Source organism: Rhodnius prolixus, unplaced genomic scaffold, assembly GCF_049639745.1.
Source record: "Rhodnius prolixus isolate KJV_2025 unplaced genomic scaffold, Rpr scaffold_5, whole genome shotgun sequence".
NCBI lineage: Eukaryota > Metazoa > Arthropoda > Insecta > Hemiptera > Reduviidae > Rhodnius > Rhodnius prolixus.
Genome location: NW_027411624.1, coordinates 18795125 through 18813128, shown reverse-complemented (window position 1 = coordinate 18813128; position 18004 = coordinate 18795125). Strand labels below are relative to the sequence as shown.

The following is an 18004-nucleotide window of genomic DNA, read 5'->3' as shown; positions in this document are numbered from 1 at the left end:
AAGGAAGTGAATAGTTTTGTATGTAAAAGAGAGTAAGAAATTAAGAGCGAAACTAGAACTAAAGGATTTTTGAATCAATAGCTCATTTCCGGACATAATAGTTCTCGCAAGGTTGTAATTGCACTATCCCTATAAAATAGTGTAGTTGGCCATGTAACTGGCTAGCCTGTGAATAGTTGATAATTTGTTTTCACTCTCTATAAGACCGGAATTGTCTAGGTTAACTTCTATTGTTAGTGATGTTTTAATTTCCGGTAAAAATAACTTTGGGCAAGCTATTTACAAGAAAAATCTAATAATTTTAGCAACGTTTTCATTGTGGGGAATACTCTACGTGATTCAATACACTTTTGATTTAATTATTTTTTGTAAGATAATAATAATGAAGGTCATAATTTTAAATTATGTTTAACGTAGCTGATAAACATGTGACGAAAATGCAAAGAAAGTTTTCTCTATCATTAATTTTAACTCTTTTTAAATGAAGACAAAGAGTGTTATTGTGGATGTAATATATTACTACTTTTATAGTCCATACATTCAGCAATAATAAATACTCGTATATTATTTATTTCGTTTGAAGGTGAGACATATTTTATGCGATCGCAAGGAACAATGATTGCTAAGGCCTAAAAAAAGCTGACTGGTAGGTGGCTAGAATCATATGTACCCTGGAGAAATTGAAGAGGTTGATCCTCTGTTTTCAATTTAGTTCGATAGTTCTGAGATATTCTATCAGCTATCTATCCAATTTATTTAAAATACCATTTCATTTTCTCTAAAATTATTGTAAAGCAATTCACTAATTGTAAATTTGAAAACATTTCTTATTTAGAAACCTCACTATTTAATGAAAAACGTGTGAATCTTTCGAAATATGAAGGAATCAACAATAAGGATAATTTTTGAATTGTAATTTTGCCTAAGGGTAAGAATATTTGTAAAAGAGAGTTTATAAACTCATTAAGGAAGTCACAAACAGTGGTATTTTATTAAAAAACTATTTGCACTCCCTTCCTGTACTCCCAATTACATTCTCCATATCGAAACCGCCATGGACCCTTTATTCCTCTTTACTTTACACCTGCATTTTAAATATTGCCTTAAAGTATTAGCCCTACCCTCGTTTCGACTGTCTCGTATTGTAGCTCTCGAAGTAATTAAGAGAAACACAGCTTTCTTTGGACGCTGGAAGAATCTTGCCGAGAAACACTCTGTGGAGTTTGACACTTCATTGGCCAGTCACGATCAATGGCAGTCACAACTATCGTTGTTAAGAGCAAAAATCCTCGCAACCTCTAGGGACGAATCTGTTAGAAGAGCTGAAAATACGGAACGTTTCCTCCTCTACAGGGAACTGACTACTATTAAAGTGGAATTTGGGGCCTATTTTGGTAAGAATCTGGATAACAAAAGTAAGTTGATTGATTTGAGATGGTTCTTCCGATTGAGAGGCGAGTTAGTAAATTTGGGTAGTGTGCCGTGGTTAGACAGCGAAGAAGATAAGAGACTTTGTACATTATGTACGTTTGGAGTGAGGGAGGATTTGTTCCATTTTTTGGCAGAGTGTCCGAGATTAAATGAACTTCGCATTAAATATATGGGATGCTCTAATATTCCCGGACCCCAGATTGTTCAGTTGCTATCCTCTCTAGACTATCACCCACTTGTAAAATTTTCCAGAAAAGCATGGAGTCTTAGAATTAAAATTCTTAAGGGAGACGATTCTTCCATTCAAAACTTTTAAATCCATAGTTATTTTAGTTAGAAGTGGTCAGTTTATTTTTTTTCAATTATGAAATCAACACAATCATAACTTTGCATTTCATTGTCAGAGTTTGCTTGTTTCTTCTTTTAATTATCTTTATGTCGGTATTATTACCTATATTGCTCATTCTATTTTTTACTTTACATTATAAAATTTGGTGAATATATTATTTAATGTTTCTTTCACTGTTACATGACATCATTTTTTCTTTTATTATTACTATTATTATTATTATTAATTATTATTTTCTTCTAATGAATGTACCAACTCCTGCAGACGGCTATTAGCCATGCAATATTTCCTTATATTTTAATTTATGATTTATGTATGTATATTTTGTATAACAAATAAAGGTTTATTATTATTAAGTCACAAACAGTCACAAATACCAGTACTTCTCATAAAGCAAGGATACAATGCAGCATGCATTACAATCTTGTATAATGCAGTTTCTATTTACCATATATAGTTAGTTGTCAGATCGTGTATAAACTTGTTTTAGAAACTTGATCACTTACGGAAGGGGAAATGTATTATCCATTAAAGTAATCGGCTGTTATCGAAAAATATATATTCATTTCATTGTGAATTAATAAAAACATTCTGGTGAAAAGGCTATCATTATTTAGGAATATGTTTTAGTAGCATTAAAGATAACATCATATTTAAAATAAAATTAAAAAGCCTAAGCTTCAAAAATAATAGAAACCAACTTTCTCTTTTAAATGAGCCACTGAAATAATTATTAAAACATAGAAAATATTAATACAGAGATTTATTTAACTAAATTCTAGAACTAAGTACGGATCCAACTAATACTTCTTTTTTCTAAGAACTTCCCCTTAATCTATTTTTTGAAGCAAATAGATACTGCATTAACTATTCTCAGCATTTCTGATAAAAAGGAATTAAATGATTTCCATTCAGAAGAGCACGATTCCCGCTTTCTAGCTGTATTTATGAAGGAGATATAAGGTGATAAAGTTTTGGAGTTTTGCTTCATTTTTCAAATTGCTATATCGCCTGTTCTAAAAGCGTAATCCCTGCGAAAACACATAGAATTGTGGTACTCGTTTACCTCTACAATTGAGCACAATTCCCGCTTTCTAGCTGTATTTATGAAGTACGAGTACGAAGTAGGTAAAAGGTGTTAAATTTTGGGTGATTTACTTTTCCTTTATATATCGAACTGCGGTATCTCCTACCTTTTAGTGTATAAAAACGAAGGCTATTTCTTCTTGGCTAGCTAATGAATCCAAAACGTTGATGTAGACGTTATAATTATATAAAATACTTCCTCCGCTATTAATTTAAAATTGGAGCTAACATTTTCTTCTCTAGAAGCGTTGTTAGCAAATGCGAGATCCAACGATAAGCAAAACGACCAGCTTCGTCATAAATTATTCGTGATGAATGATGTGTCTCTAACGCAATAGTGGTGCCATTTTCTTCGTTAAATTAACCTTTATCCATTTTTTTTTTTTGAATAGCAGTAGTACAATCAGCTTGATGATCACGAAATCGTCGAGGGAAACAAGACCTCTTGGAAGTTTATATCAAACCAATTGAAGTAAATAAGAATCAAACACAGCGAAGTAAGTTTGAGTTCATTGCCATAAGCGTAGCATAACATGTAGCAGTGTTACAAAAACTGTCCTACTTTAAATTTGAGAACTCTAACTTACAAAAGTTCTTTATTAAGTGCTACAGTTTTTAGAATTAGCCACCAGCACCATCAGAATTAGTAATTAAATAAAAATAACTTGAGTCAAGAAATGGACGAAGTTCTATTTACATACTTTTTTTTTATACCTCAATACCTTCAAATTGGCCTCTTTATTGATAGAAAAATGAGAACAATGTTGAATATTTCAAAAAGAAAAGACGAAGAATATATTTATTTTATTTAACGAAATAATATTACAAAATATCCATTAGAATATCGTGACCAATCGAAGGTCTCTTTAATGAACTGCCAAAGAAAATATAAACTGCATGCACGGTACGTTGTTTATCTCTTTATAGGAGTCACATTGGATTTCTTATTATCAAATTTTATGTTCATAATTTAATTAAATACCTAATTCATTTGTTAAAATTAGCCACGTTTACATAACTCTTTGTTTTACTTTTCTTCAATTTGTCTATCAACACTCTTTAAGGAATATCATGTTCTTTTAAAGAATAGCATCGACAGTGCGAACTAAAAATTTTAGAATTAGAAGTTATTTAAATAAAAAAATATACAGAACGAACATTCACACCACTTTTTCTTACCATTATTAAATGTTTAATGATAAATTGGAAAAAATTTTTTGAAGGAATTAACATTATTAGAATCAGATAAATGAAAGTTGAGATTATGTAATTATTGTAGAGTATTGTTCATCGTTTTTGGTGACTGAATCATCAATCAAAATGGAAGAAAGAATATTGCCAATTTCAGTTATTATATTTTATTTTTTGTCAAGATTTCGACCAAGTGTCTATTTCATCTTCAGGACTTGAGCTATAAACAATTATAATATTTTTTTTACATCATTTTATGCCTTAATTTATTTACATAAACAGTCAGGATAGAAGACACACCAACCTTAGATGTAACAATGTATAAGGAACTGAAGGTCACTGAAGGTGACCTAGTCCTAATGTCGAAAACTTGGCAAAAAATAAAACAAATTGTGTCTGGAATTGACAATATTCTTTCTTCGTTCGGGAATATAAATTTATTTGCTTCCTAATCTATTTACATTATGACTGAAAATTAATGAAAAATATTAGATCATTTGTTGAGTCTATTCTGATGGTGAAGAATGATTGCTCTGTGTGAATGCATTAGTTTAGAATGCAAGTAAATAATTGGACAGCTAATAAATGTGAATGGGTAAATAATGTATTATGAGAATTGCAAATTTTGGCTACAGATGGCAAATATAGTCTTCTATTCTTAAAATCTGACACTTTGTTTTAGAGAATTGCAATGTTGTTTGCAAAACTAGGAATTTAAACAACATAGAGAATTCCTAGAGCAAAATAACCTCTAGGTTTATCACTCGACTATAATATTAAATACGTAAAAATAATCATATGAGCCGGCTCAGGGTTGACTGGAAACTAAGCTCAGGAGAATGAAGAAAGCAATCTTTGGAATTACTATAAATACTAGAGAAATCTAGTCGCAATTCTTAGTACCCAATTTGATTTACCGAAGTAGAGCGCTAAATATTTGAGATATTCTGTTCCTATACTGTTTACTAGGAGTGAAAGAAAGTAACAAATTTAACATGGTACTAAAATATTTACTAATAATACCTAATTGTTCAAGATCTAAATTTGGCTCACCGTAAAATGTTTTGACATTTTGTAGAATATTTCCACAATAAGAGAAAGTATAACTACCTCATTCACCCCTGTACATTCTACAAAATCCTGACTATATAAATAGTCTAATGAACTTAACACTGGATCCCCTTCCGAAAGATAGAAAGATATAACTAAATTTAGAACTCTGTAATTTATTCTCTTGATGGGGTTTTAACCTGACCTTACTATCCTGCGTTTTGGCTGGCTACAATGACATAGGCGACTCACTTAACTAGATAGACCACTCTGTTTCTTGCGTTGGTTTTTTTTGCTAAGGTTTATATTTAGATGTCGTCTCATTGGTGTTTTACGAATGCTTCCAATCTCGCTTCTCTCACATTATTCTTTGACTACTAATCAAACAACTTAGTTAAGTTTCATTAAAAATAATTTTTTTCTATGTATTTTTTTTTTTTTAATTAATGCCTCATCAGTTGATTTTGTCGTTTGGAAATAGATAATAAATGCTTATAATCCTTGTGCAATTAGAGCATGTACATTTACATATCTTATCTGGCCAGTTGCTGAACCCCTTGCTACATTTCTGTCCTTCAGTTTTCACTTCCCAGCATGCTTGCTGGCTTCTTCAATCACTTTCTCTTATAGAACTGCAGAGATGGCCTCTGTTTCGCAATAATGTGGTGCTCCCTTTACATAGGATCTCGCTAGTGTTGTACAGCCTTTAGTTACACGTTGAATCGTTTTCCAATCATTGTATTATGATCAATACTGGTCATTGGTAATGCTGCAATCCTTTAATAAATACAAGCAAGGTTATTATTATTGCAATTATCGAGGTCAACAAGTATTTGTAAAGGTGAAATGCAGTATAACTTCTTTTTGTGTGTGTTAGTGTAGTTTCTGTTTCTGACAACCTTGGTCATTCATAATCCGGACGTAGTCTATTATAAATGATTATCTTAGTATTAGTGTGCTAGACTAGCACTCCGGTACTAGTTCAGATTTGTGCAGCGCTGTACAGAAGTCTTTACAGTCAGGAAATGGTCCCTTGTAGCTTTTTCCCCTCAAGGAGTGGTCAGAAAACGCTGTCAAGAGTGAACTCTTCCAGAGGCACTGATACAGGCATCTTAATCAAAATATAAAAATATACACCAGAACGAGCGAGCAATGTTGACGCTTCATTATAATTGGGATAGCCAACCAATGTTTACTTCTTAGTATAAGATATGGATTTCCGATTGAAATTCGATAATGATAAGTTAGCCAGTTCCATTTCTTTTTTCTTACTGCAATAAGTATTGTTTATTTTACTCTTTGTCGCATTGAAATAAAAAATGACGGCCATCCTAATGCTGTTCCTAAAACAAATAATCATTAATAAATAAAAATTCCTCTCAGCGTTATGTCAAAATTTAAAGCAAAACCAATCATTACAGACAGTCTGAAATCGATCATCAATGAATGATTTCATTCTATAATGCTCCTTTCATTAACATTTAGACATCATCATTGCATCACTTCAATGTGTACAGTTTCTCTTTTCTGACTACTTCTGTTGATGACGATGTTTTTCTTTTAAATTTTAAAACAGTTCCTGTTAAAGAATATTAAAGTAATTCATTCATTTAGGAACACAAAAATAATCATAGATTCTTAAATCTTTTTCATTAAGAAATTAGGTTTTGAAATTTCTCTTGACAATTTGTATTAAACAAAATTCTAATTGGAGTTATTTTGTAAAACAACTTAAGATAATTCTCTGTTAATTCAGACAATTCATTTAGTTAATCTTGTATCTACATTTATCTATTAATTAATCTGTTCATGCACTCTTTGAAATGCTTGTTAAATGTAACAAAAAGTTTGTCTCATTAATGATGTCTGTAGATAAATACGAGTACTTATTTGTTGAATGCCCAGATGATTTAGTAGGGTTGAATTGAATAGTTGAAGGTGCTAAAATATAATTTTATTTTCTCCAGCTTGTAAGAGAAATTATTTCAATTATAACAAATTTTAGAAATTTGAAAATAACCAGATATGTGTAAGTTTTGAGAAATTTCTGTATTATCAAGAACAGGTTTTTACTCTGTTTTATATCTTGCAAAGTTTTATCTTTTTTGAAGCAACTGTACTGGATGAAAGGGGTTTTTGCTTCTATTTAAACACTTTTTTCGTAGACAAATAGTATCTGATGAAGTATTTGGATGATCAGCATTTAATTCTCGTAGCTTGTTTATTTTCTTTAATTCAGTCCGATGTTAGATTTTCAACCAATCTAATCAATTGCTAATCAGTCACATCTAAAATGTTTGAACTCCTTGTAAGTTTTCTTATTGTCATCTACATTACTTAATGCAATACTACAATACAACATTTATTGTTTACCGTCTACTCTTAGACGTTTAAAATTGTTGCTTGTCACTTTTTTGGGGTTCTGAAAGAGCCACCAACTAGAGCTTCACAAATATACCAATGTATCACACCGAGATTTATTATTTTTATTTATTTTTGCTTGCAGAACTTTACAAAGAAATCACGTCATAAATCTGTTCCTTAGTACTTTGTGAGTAGTACATCTCTGCAACAACTACTTGGGACTTTAATGAGCACAGTTGCAGTAGCACTCTATTATACCATCAGTTCTAGTAACAGGTTAAAAGGAAACTGTACTTTATTTGACCTGTAGATAAACGGTAAACATGTTCACATTGTTGCTTCTGCATGTGAGACATAAATACTTAAGTAAACATAAAAAAATGTCTATGATGAAGTTGTCCATATATCTATAATTACAACAAAAGGAGAAACTGCTATTGAATTGCAGTGGTTCTTTCTTAAACCAAGTTTGAGCTCACGATTTTTCATTTTAAGATATTCCATCAGGCAGTAGGAAATATTCGACATCCATTTGCTGAAAACTCAATTTTGAAAATGTATCACTTCCTCTTGAAGGGATGTAAAATAAGAAGCAAATATAAACGCATCCATTCTCCGCAGACTGAATTTCATTTCTTGTATGAAAGCTTATTAATCTTGAAAAGAAATGGTTAATAATACGTAATAGTTATAACGGAAACGATAAACTTGATATAAAAATGTATTACTTTTAAATAGTTAATAACACTATCACCGTTAGGGAAGTACTGTGCCGAATGAAAAGTAATTGATGAGGGTATCTTTAATTATGTCAGCATAGATGGTACATAAAGGAAGCTGTTTGCAGTTATGTTACTTCATTTACTTCTGTACAACATACCTAATATGTTCATTAAACATTGTTTGCACCTATTTTGCAAACAAGAATATACTTTACTGAGGTGTATAATGAAATATATCTCTTGCCTGATGTTTGCATAATTAGAATATTGTAAATAAGCATTGATCCTCTATTGCTAGTTATTAAGACCTGTTGGCCTCCGGTACCGTTTCACCTGTTGCAGGGCATAACCTAGAAAGAGTAAAAACCTACTCTTAACGTTAATATGCAGATATTTTAGTGAAATTTTGACTGCCGGTCTATCTACCTAAACCGCCACCACACTCCCTGATGTTGGCATCTTTTCTCTGGTATTCACAACTGATCTCAAGAATCGTGGGCTAATTCAATATTTTTCATAACTCACTTTTTGGGAATCCTCTTCCAAGTCCAACCTTAGGCTACGTGTAGCAGCCAGTTAGTCCTGCAACCGGTATATCACAGCACTATAATGTACCATTTCATGGTGGAAAATGTTTTTAATTAAATAAAATTTGTGTTTGAATTTATTGATTGACTGTACCTCAATATTCCCAAAATCACCAATTTAACGATGGTTGAGAACCAAAACTATTATTAATATAGACCACAACAATAATTAATAAAAACTCCTGTGAGGAAAACTATCAATAAAAACGGTAAGTACTGCAGGTTTAAGTAGTCATTTGAGGGGCTACTTATATAGAAATATTTTAATCTAACAGATTTTATTTCATTTTTAATTTGTAAATAAATAGTAGTTCGCCCCTATCGAAGGAAAGCTTAGAAGTGATGTTTAGAAAATATACGTTCACTACTTTATCGATTTAATTCTCCGGATTATATGAATAAATGGATTTTTTAAAACTTACTGAGCAGATAATATGTTATGTAAAAACTTGAACTTAGAAAATTGAGTAAATTATAAAACTACTATTAATTAGAGAAGGGAATAAAAGCCAACCACTGTCTGTAACATACGTCATGTATAAATAAAATAAATAAAAATTAGAGAAGGGATATCGTAGAAGTAAGTAATCCTCTTATTTCCCAATTCAATAACGGTGCTCTCCTAGGGGAATTATTTCCAGAAATGTTCGGCGATGTAGAAAACAATGAGATACTATTTTCAAAGTAATTTCCTCAGATAAGTGTCACATTCACCCAAGTAATCATGTACATTACGCTGTCCTACTTTAGAATTTTATCTCTTTTTATCGAACAATACTTTATTGACGCTTTTCATTCAGCAGGATTATTAAGTCCAATCAACTATATGTGATTATCACTGGCGAATGGTTTCTAAAACTTTTATTATTAAATAAGAGTTGCAATCTTTATTGCCCATAAATAATTTTATGCTCCAATTTTATTTGTTTAACGCAGCAGATAGCTTCGATGTGATGTGAACCATCATTGATGCTAACAACTAACCCTGTTTACAAATTTTAAATTATTTCAAAGGCCACAAGTTAAGTAGAAATATTTTTCTGTAAGATATTTTGAATAATTTCCCCATTAATTTGTAAAACATGAAATTGAGTATTGAGGTTTTATATGCTAATATGATTGACAATTCAGCCACTAGATTGTGCGCGGATTTTAAAACTTACTAAGCTAAACTACATTACTTTCTCTTACTGGAATTGAAGGATTGAAGTGTTGTTGACACACTAAACTTCACTGAAATTCATTCTCAGTTCTAGAGATCTCAAGTACAAAAAAAAATTTGTTTTTACCCAATAATTTGGTGTGGGCAACATACATTAGAAACAAAGAATCCTTAGATATTGAACTCGACAAAATTGTAAGAAGAGTATCCTTCAAAGCCATTCTTTTCATTCATGAAAGTCATGTTCCTCTTCAAATCTAAAGAGCATTAAATAAATTATTTCCTGAAATAATGAAGGGAATTTGGGACAGCTTGGTCAGGAGCCTGAATACAAAAGCATTCTACTATTACACAAGCTAGTTAGTTCTACATTACATATGAGTAGTTAAAGAGAGGAAATTTTAGAGTTTAGCTGATCCCCTAGCAACTTAACTCTTTTAGGGAAGTTGAAGGAGCCCAGTCTACCTTTAGATGGTTCCATAATACAAAAGATAAATTGCTGTATAATGTCAAAAATAAATACAAATTAAACTGAATCTCAACTACGTTTGAAAAAATAAAAATAAAAAAGTGTACCTTCAATTAGTTTATCTTCAGCAAAGCACTGAAATAGTTGTTTAAATATATACAGAGAAATATAATACAAAAATCTATACGTAAAATACGGTTGATTGAATACTGGCGAATTTGAGTATAAAAAACGTACCAATTGCTACTTTTATGCAATTATCGTCGTGAAAATGATCAGTTCACTGATTTTGTGCAATGTTTCTTTTTTCCGTTTTGTTTAAGCTCATTAACTATTCTATTGAAGGTTTATATTTCCTGAAGCAATCAGTCAAGTCAATTCTTTTCTGCACTTTCTGAAGATAGAATTAAAACCACCACTGCAGTACAGTAACAAATCAATAATAACTCTGTTTGAATTGTAACTAGGTAATATTAATAGAATTTTTATGAACTATGAATGTGATGTAGTGTAGGTTTTTATCAATCGAAGTTGGCAGTCAGTTATATAAAACTTGATTGGGTAATAAAGATGACTTTTGATTAATCTAAAAGGAAGAAAGATGATTGCTAATTACCGTAATAATATTTTATTAGTATTATTATTTTTATGTTTCTGCCAAGCTTTCGATCTAAGTCATCTTCACGGGTTATCCTTAATAATAATTATAATTAGTATTTATATTGTTATCATCAAAGGTTTGGTGAGTCTCTGTGCTGATTGTCTAGCTAGATGAACAAAATCCACAATTTTTCATTAATCTTTTTTAAATAACTTTCTTTTAAGGACAAATTGCAACTGTGTCAAATTTCCAAATTAGGGTTTTCACTAGAAATAAATTGTTTTGTGGTCCTCTGAATCCAAAGAAGTGTTTTTCAAAAATTGGTTTGTGCACGCGCGAGTATTAATAAAATATCTCAAAGAAGAAATTTCGCACTTATCTCATATTTGATATTTCCATTTTTCGATTCCTTTAGGTAAGGTAATAAAAATGTCATTAATGTGCATTGCATTACTGAGTTCTTCATGCTTTATAAAGAACTTGAATTACGTTACTGTTACCAAGCTTTAGCTTATTGTTAATAAAGATATATACAGTTATTTCCAAAAAGAATGGTTCTTGTTATAGCAAATTGTTAGGGATAGTTTTTAAGGAGTTTCAAAAAAGGTTCATTGATATTTTATAATTTTAAAAAACATGGTCTGTTAGCTCTGGAAAGCTGGAGAAAGCCTAATGTTTCTCAAGTTTTTTTTAACTTTCTCTTTTCCTTTTTTTATAATTATTATCTTTACAAGAATGAATAAATATGTATATGCGACATTTTACAAAAGTTAGGAAATGGAATCCTAGTTTTTGTTCATTCTTTTCTAGTAATAATCTATGTATTGCTTACTTCACAATATGTCTTCAAATGTAATAATATAACCTTCAAAATCTTCACTTTGTAAATAAGACTATGCAATACGTTTCTAAATCTTTCAAGCATAAAATGTGTACAAGTATACAAGTATACTTTCCTTTCTTATGCATTCAAATGTTATACAATGTTATTAGCCTGTAATATGGCCTTTTATAGCCGCTGCTAACGTCCTCCAATTGCTCAAGTATACATGTTTTAACAGAAATCTGTATTAAATCTTGCCAAACGACATCTATTTGTCAAATGTGACTAATTCCGTCCACCGAATCAAAATCTTATGCATCCTTCTTATTCTGTGTTTACATTAATTCAAAATTTGTATTAGCAGCCTTTGTGGAAAAATGCCAAAACTACAAAATTAGTAAAATTGCCTAAATGGCTAGCTACTATGATTTCCATGATTTATCAGTCTATCACTTTTCTTGATCACCTTTCTGGAAAATGGATTTTAATGGTTTTTGAAAGAGCTTTGGTCTAGATATAATATAATAATTTAATCTTTAAGATTTACTTGAGTTTGAAACAATGAATTACCTAGTTTGATTGCAATTATTACAGAAAGCAATTAAACGAACACTTTTTTTTGTAACACTGACAGCGATCAGATCATTTACGAGTATAAGAGACATTGTACCTGTATGAAATATGAAGACAATATAAGAAGGGTATTCAACTTCTAAACATTCTTCAACAATGAGTTGACACATCATCACTTCACTTCTGAGATCTCTTCTACAATCTTCTAGATAATCTAAGGTAGGCTCACAATGTGTTTTTTTACTTCCTCTTTATCAGTTTAAAATTAAGTTTTCATGATTCATGATGGCCAAAGTAGTAAATATATTTTTAATGAATGTGCCTGTGTGTACGTTTAGCAAAGTGAATTTATTAACCTACCTTATAGGTACAGGAAGAGAAACAATCATTTAACATTCCATTTGTTGCCTCTAAAGGATAGAAAATGTAGATTACGTTTACTTCCGTTGACTTTAATGATTTACTATCGTGTGCTAAAGAAGAAGTTGCAGCAGTCTGTCCTGCATTTTATAACCATTAGAATCGTAGCTACTTCTTAACTTTTGTCTCCACTATATGAATTAAGTTTGTATTATACATACGAATTATAGTTTAATGATCTTATAGTTGAATTCGAGACTGAGCCCTGAGCTACCGAACGGGTAACCAGGAGGTAGATTGGAGATTGTCCCAACAGGTGTCACACACTGCTGATGATTAGTTTATACAAAGACGCACTCCTCAGATAATGGGTAATACTAGGCTTGGATTTGGGTTTGGATGAAGTAAAAGAGTCTCGAACTCAGTTTTAAACGAAATTTATAAAACATTAAGGGCGTAAGTAGCAAAAACATAGAAGACTGCGGAGAATCACTTTCAGAATATAAGGAAGGAACATGTTTATGCTCACTTAAACAGGTGCATAAGTTTTAATGAGAATGACCCAACTGCTACAAAAGAGAGCTTAGAAAATGCATAGGAAAATGTAAAAGAAAAAAAAATGATGTTATAGAATCAACTAGAGAATTAAAATAGCAGGAAGCATAATAGTTGAGTAACAGAAATGGTGACCGTCATAATAGTTATAGAATAATAGAATAATTTCATTTTCTCGTGGTTCCAGCCTGAAAAGCTGTTGACAGTTTCAGACTAGATTATTGTAAAACAGAAATCTACCATCATTTTCTGTGATTTTGAGCATTGGACGGATTCGCGTATTACCTGGTGTTCAATGGAAGATATAAGGTTACAGAGGATTAACGAAGCAATTATTTACATAGTAAAATTTAAAGTCAATAATTTCCAAGTAGCTACTTTCAGAGTTTTGTACGTTAGAAGCATAGAGTAAGAACTCGATTTGAGAGGACTGGGTTGCAGAGTAAATATATGAACATTTGAAATGTAGTATAGGTGGCAAAATCAGAGGGCATTATACTCTTTTGCTTATAGAGTATTAATTGTGCTACATATTTAAAGAGGTCTTTGAAAGAAGTTTGTTTTAAAATTGAAAATAATACAAATAAAATTATTCTCTTTTTTCCGAAAGGATAATTACCTCCAACCGGAAAAGAACTGTCCATAGGTTATTATCAATTTGGTTTCCATAACTAGGTATGATTCAGTTCCATTGTATTACTCATAATTCCAAGAAAATTTATTGTGATTTGCTTGAATTAATTTAGAAAATAACTATATTTATAAAGATTCTGACTAAATGCGCACTATGATGCATTCTACACTAAGATCCTCAAATTCCAGTAAATTTTTTTGAATCATATTCTAGGCAGGGTGTAACCAGCTATGTGTAAATTTAATGTTTCAATTATTCATTTCCTATCCAATCCACTAATTTTTCCTTACTATTATTATTATTTTAGAATGATATAACATTATCTTGATAATAATTTTACTAATGACGCACATTACTTTTCTAACTTTTTATATCTACTCCGTAGAACTAAGACTTGAGGGACAAAAAATTTTTTTATAAAAATAAATTCAAAAATTTCGTTATTTAATTTATTTTGTTGTTGTTTACCAACTAAATTTCCTTGTTGGTTGATAAATATATATTTTGGTGTGAATAGTTTACAATGAATTTGTTTCTATATTTCACAACGTTTATATGTTAAATAAGAATAATCATTTTTACTTGTAAAAACTGCCAATTGTATATTAGTTGAATAAACAAATAAAACGATAAACTTTCAAGGAAATAAACACTTTAGTTAATTAAAAAGACACTTATCAGCAATTAAATTGTTACGTAGAAAAAAAGAAAGATTTTTTCTTTAAATTTTTTTGTTGGTGCCAGGTAAGTGCTGTTATTTTCCTTTAGAAAAACCATTCTGTAAGAGATTCCTTTGTTTGTTTTTCGGTGAGCATAAATGTTCCTGTATCGTTTAAATGGTCGAAAAGATTATATAAAACAGATTATAAAACCACCTAAGAAGATCAAACCCTTTGAACAAAATGGTCTTCTTTTTCACCTTTGAAAGTGAAACTAAAGGTTAGAGAGGGACTTTATATGTTGGAAGGTAACCCAATTCACGGCCCTGTTAATGCAAAAGATATGCGAAAGAAATATTGGGGCCGACATAAATTCCTATTAACAATTTCAATCCTACGTAGAGGTGATGGGGAATATATGATTACTGTTTTTAATGAGTGTATTCAGTTATCAGAAGGTAGTTGTCACCTCAAAGAGCTTCTACTAATAACAGATATTTTGGAACGTACGGCTTTAAAGAGATTCATAAATCCAGAAAAGATCAAAGCTTTATATTCACATGTGTAAAGATTCAAATATATAAAACCATTCAGCGTTATAGTATATCGTAGTAACTTGTGACTCTGAAATGTGTGCCTTTAGATAGGAAAAAAGATTTTGTGAAAAGTATATAAGGTGTACAATGGTTTTTTGAATATAAGAAGAAACTAAATTAATGGGGACCGGATATTGTAGGCTTTAATAGTGCCGATATGTAGTGGAGGCTGAAGCATGTATACAGATGGAGGATATAAGAGGTCCTAACTTATCATTTAGGATGCACACCAAGGTTAGGAGGCTGCAATTAGGATCCTTTGGAGAGATCAAAGAGTACAAAGACATCAGAAGACGGGGCAGCAGAAGATTGTCGAGGAATAGTGATAGAAGTAGGGATTCTGTGCAGTTTTTCGACTGAGGTCAACATTACTTCCTCATAAGCTTTGACAGAAGCTCGTATCAAATATTCAAGATAAGAATTTCCAATTAAGAAGCAAATTGTTCTGAAAGACTTTATTGTATTAAGGAAGTTTACTCAAATATATTTAATTCAGACAGAAGTGAGTATATCGATAAAATCTAAAATCGCAGTTTGACCATTATAAAGAAAGAATTTTTAGTTTTCAATTATCGTATTTTTTTCAGGTTTCATACAGAGACTGCGAAGATCTACAATTTTTATCTCTAATAGATGAATAGATAACTTAACAAATAAATAAATAAATAAATTCGTTCAACTGGTCAAAATATAATAGTATTTAGCTTTACTTTAACATTATCTTTCTTTGGTTTTCGTTTAGATGCAAAGAACAAAAAAAACCGCTGCAATGTTAACATAATTTGTTAACCAACCTCTTTTTAATATTTTTGGTGAGAAAACTTTTTATTTTTCTCATGTTAGTGCTATACTTTAATCGCACCTCTAATTATCAGTTTTGTGATTTCAGTCCACTAGTTAATTAACAATGTAGTGAACCCTCAATTTTGATGAAAATTAACTAGTAATAATTGGCAATCGATCCTAAATTAGTACCTTACCCGTGAGCCAATTTCGCACCAGATATTTTATCAAATAAAATACAGAAATTCCAAAGTTTAAAGTACAGAAAATACAGATTGTTACAAGTGGTAATAAATCTAGTTTTTGACAACAGATTAATTACAATTTCTGAGTAAAGATAACTCTTTGAAATTAATCAAATTATATTATAAGCAAAGAAAACAATTTTAAGTATGACTCACACTGCTGGTGTTACAAAACAGTTATTTTTTATTAGTAAAACATTGTAAACTGGGAATGAGTAGTGAGAAGTCCGTGGTAAAACATTGGTTTTACAAGTGAACTGATTTACGAACGAGAACACTTAAGGGCAACTGTATAGAAAGATGCAGCAAGAGGACTCGTACGATGTAAGTGACCTGTGGTAAGAAGGATTTCGGTAATCAGAAAATAATTAGGGCAAAAAAGTGTAATTTTGAAATTTATTTCTGTGAACATACTCGTATAGCGGCGACTACCTGTCTAACCTTTGGAATAAAAAGAATTTAAAAAAGAAGTACAAAACAGAACTTCAAATTCATTTAAAAACCAGATGGTACAATATGAAGTAATCGACCATAATCATCTAATGCTGTACTAAAACTTGAAAAAATTAATTTTCATTCAACATTTTGATGATCTTTGGTCTTAGTTGGCAAGATGGTACATAATTTTTTGTCTGTAATTTATTAGGATGGTTTTAAGAATACTGCAACTTTAGGCTATCTTCAAAATTATTCTCTTTTTTCTTAACCTGCTTCATTTCTTAACTATCGCTTTGATCCAGGCGTACGCTCACCTCAAGAATATCTTGATAAATTGTGTGGATACCAGCAATCCTGCACGATTAAGTTCAACAGTCCTAGATCTTAAGTAAATAGTTTCATCAAGAATAGTATAAATACCCAAAAATCTTAAAATTAAAATTGCAAGAATAAAGAAAATTTGAAAATTGGTTAGTGATAAAGAAGAAAAAGAAAGTTATAAGTGCAGTGAGAAAGAAAATAAAGACAGAAGATTTTTTTTACCGAAACGAAGACAAGAATTTGAGTACGTTACATATATACCAAAGCCCATGATAATGAACGTGTTAACTGTGATAATGTGATCGCTAGAACAAATATTCTGTAAGAAATAAAATAGTAATGATAATAAAAAGTTATAATAATTAATTACTGACATGAATTTCCAAAAACTGAAGGTAACTTTGGTTGGAATATTTGATCCTGCAGATATCCTCGCTTCAGGATTTTAGTGGAACATAACACAATTCATTAATTCACACTTCGATATAAAAATTAGAATAAATAGTTTTATCTATAATTTGTTCTCTCTTTCTTTATAGAATTTTTTATTAAAAAATTGCAGAAAATGAAAACAAAATTAAAAAAAAAAATCGCGCGTCTCTAAAAAAAACAAAAAGACGACAAAACTTTACAGCAAGGATGCTGTGAACTGGAAGCGCGCTGAAGAACACACTAATATGAAGAGCGATCATAGACTGGAATGAAACTCTCCCGCCACTGTAGCCGGTGTAGGGATAGTTCTACACGCTGCACTAGTTGCCAACAAGTGGTAAATGTGGGGGAAATCCACTTCTTTTCTCTTGTGACAATACTGCCTCTTTTTTCTGCTTAAATAAGTGTAAATTGTTTGAAATTTATAAATTGAGTTCATTCCAGTTTTTTAACCATTTATTCAAAATGTTTTCAAACACATTCTACTTGTAACAACAGTAAAATTCTTCTTCAACATACTAGTAATGACGAATTCATTTCTTTTACTCTCTAACGGTGGTATTAATAATTTTA

The 18004-nt window shown here is 30.7% G+C and overlaps 1 protein-coding gene across 1 annotated transcript in view; it reads right to left on the bottom strand.

Moving 5' to 3' along the window:
• Window positions 1–17742, bottom strand: part of LOC141458739 (SH2 domain-containing protein 4B-like) — an 82971-nt gene extending 65229 nt beyond the window's left edge. Inside the window, exon 1 of the mRNA XM_074137113.1 lies at window positions 17374–17742. The gene's annotated coding sequence lies outside the window, so the exon portion shown is untranslated. The remainder of the gene's footprint in view (window positions 1–17373) is intronic.
• Between the last annotated feature and the right edge of the window lie 262 nt (window positions 17743–18004).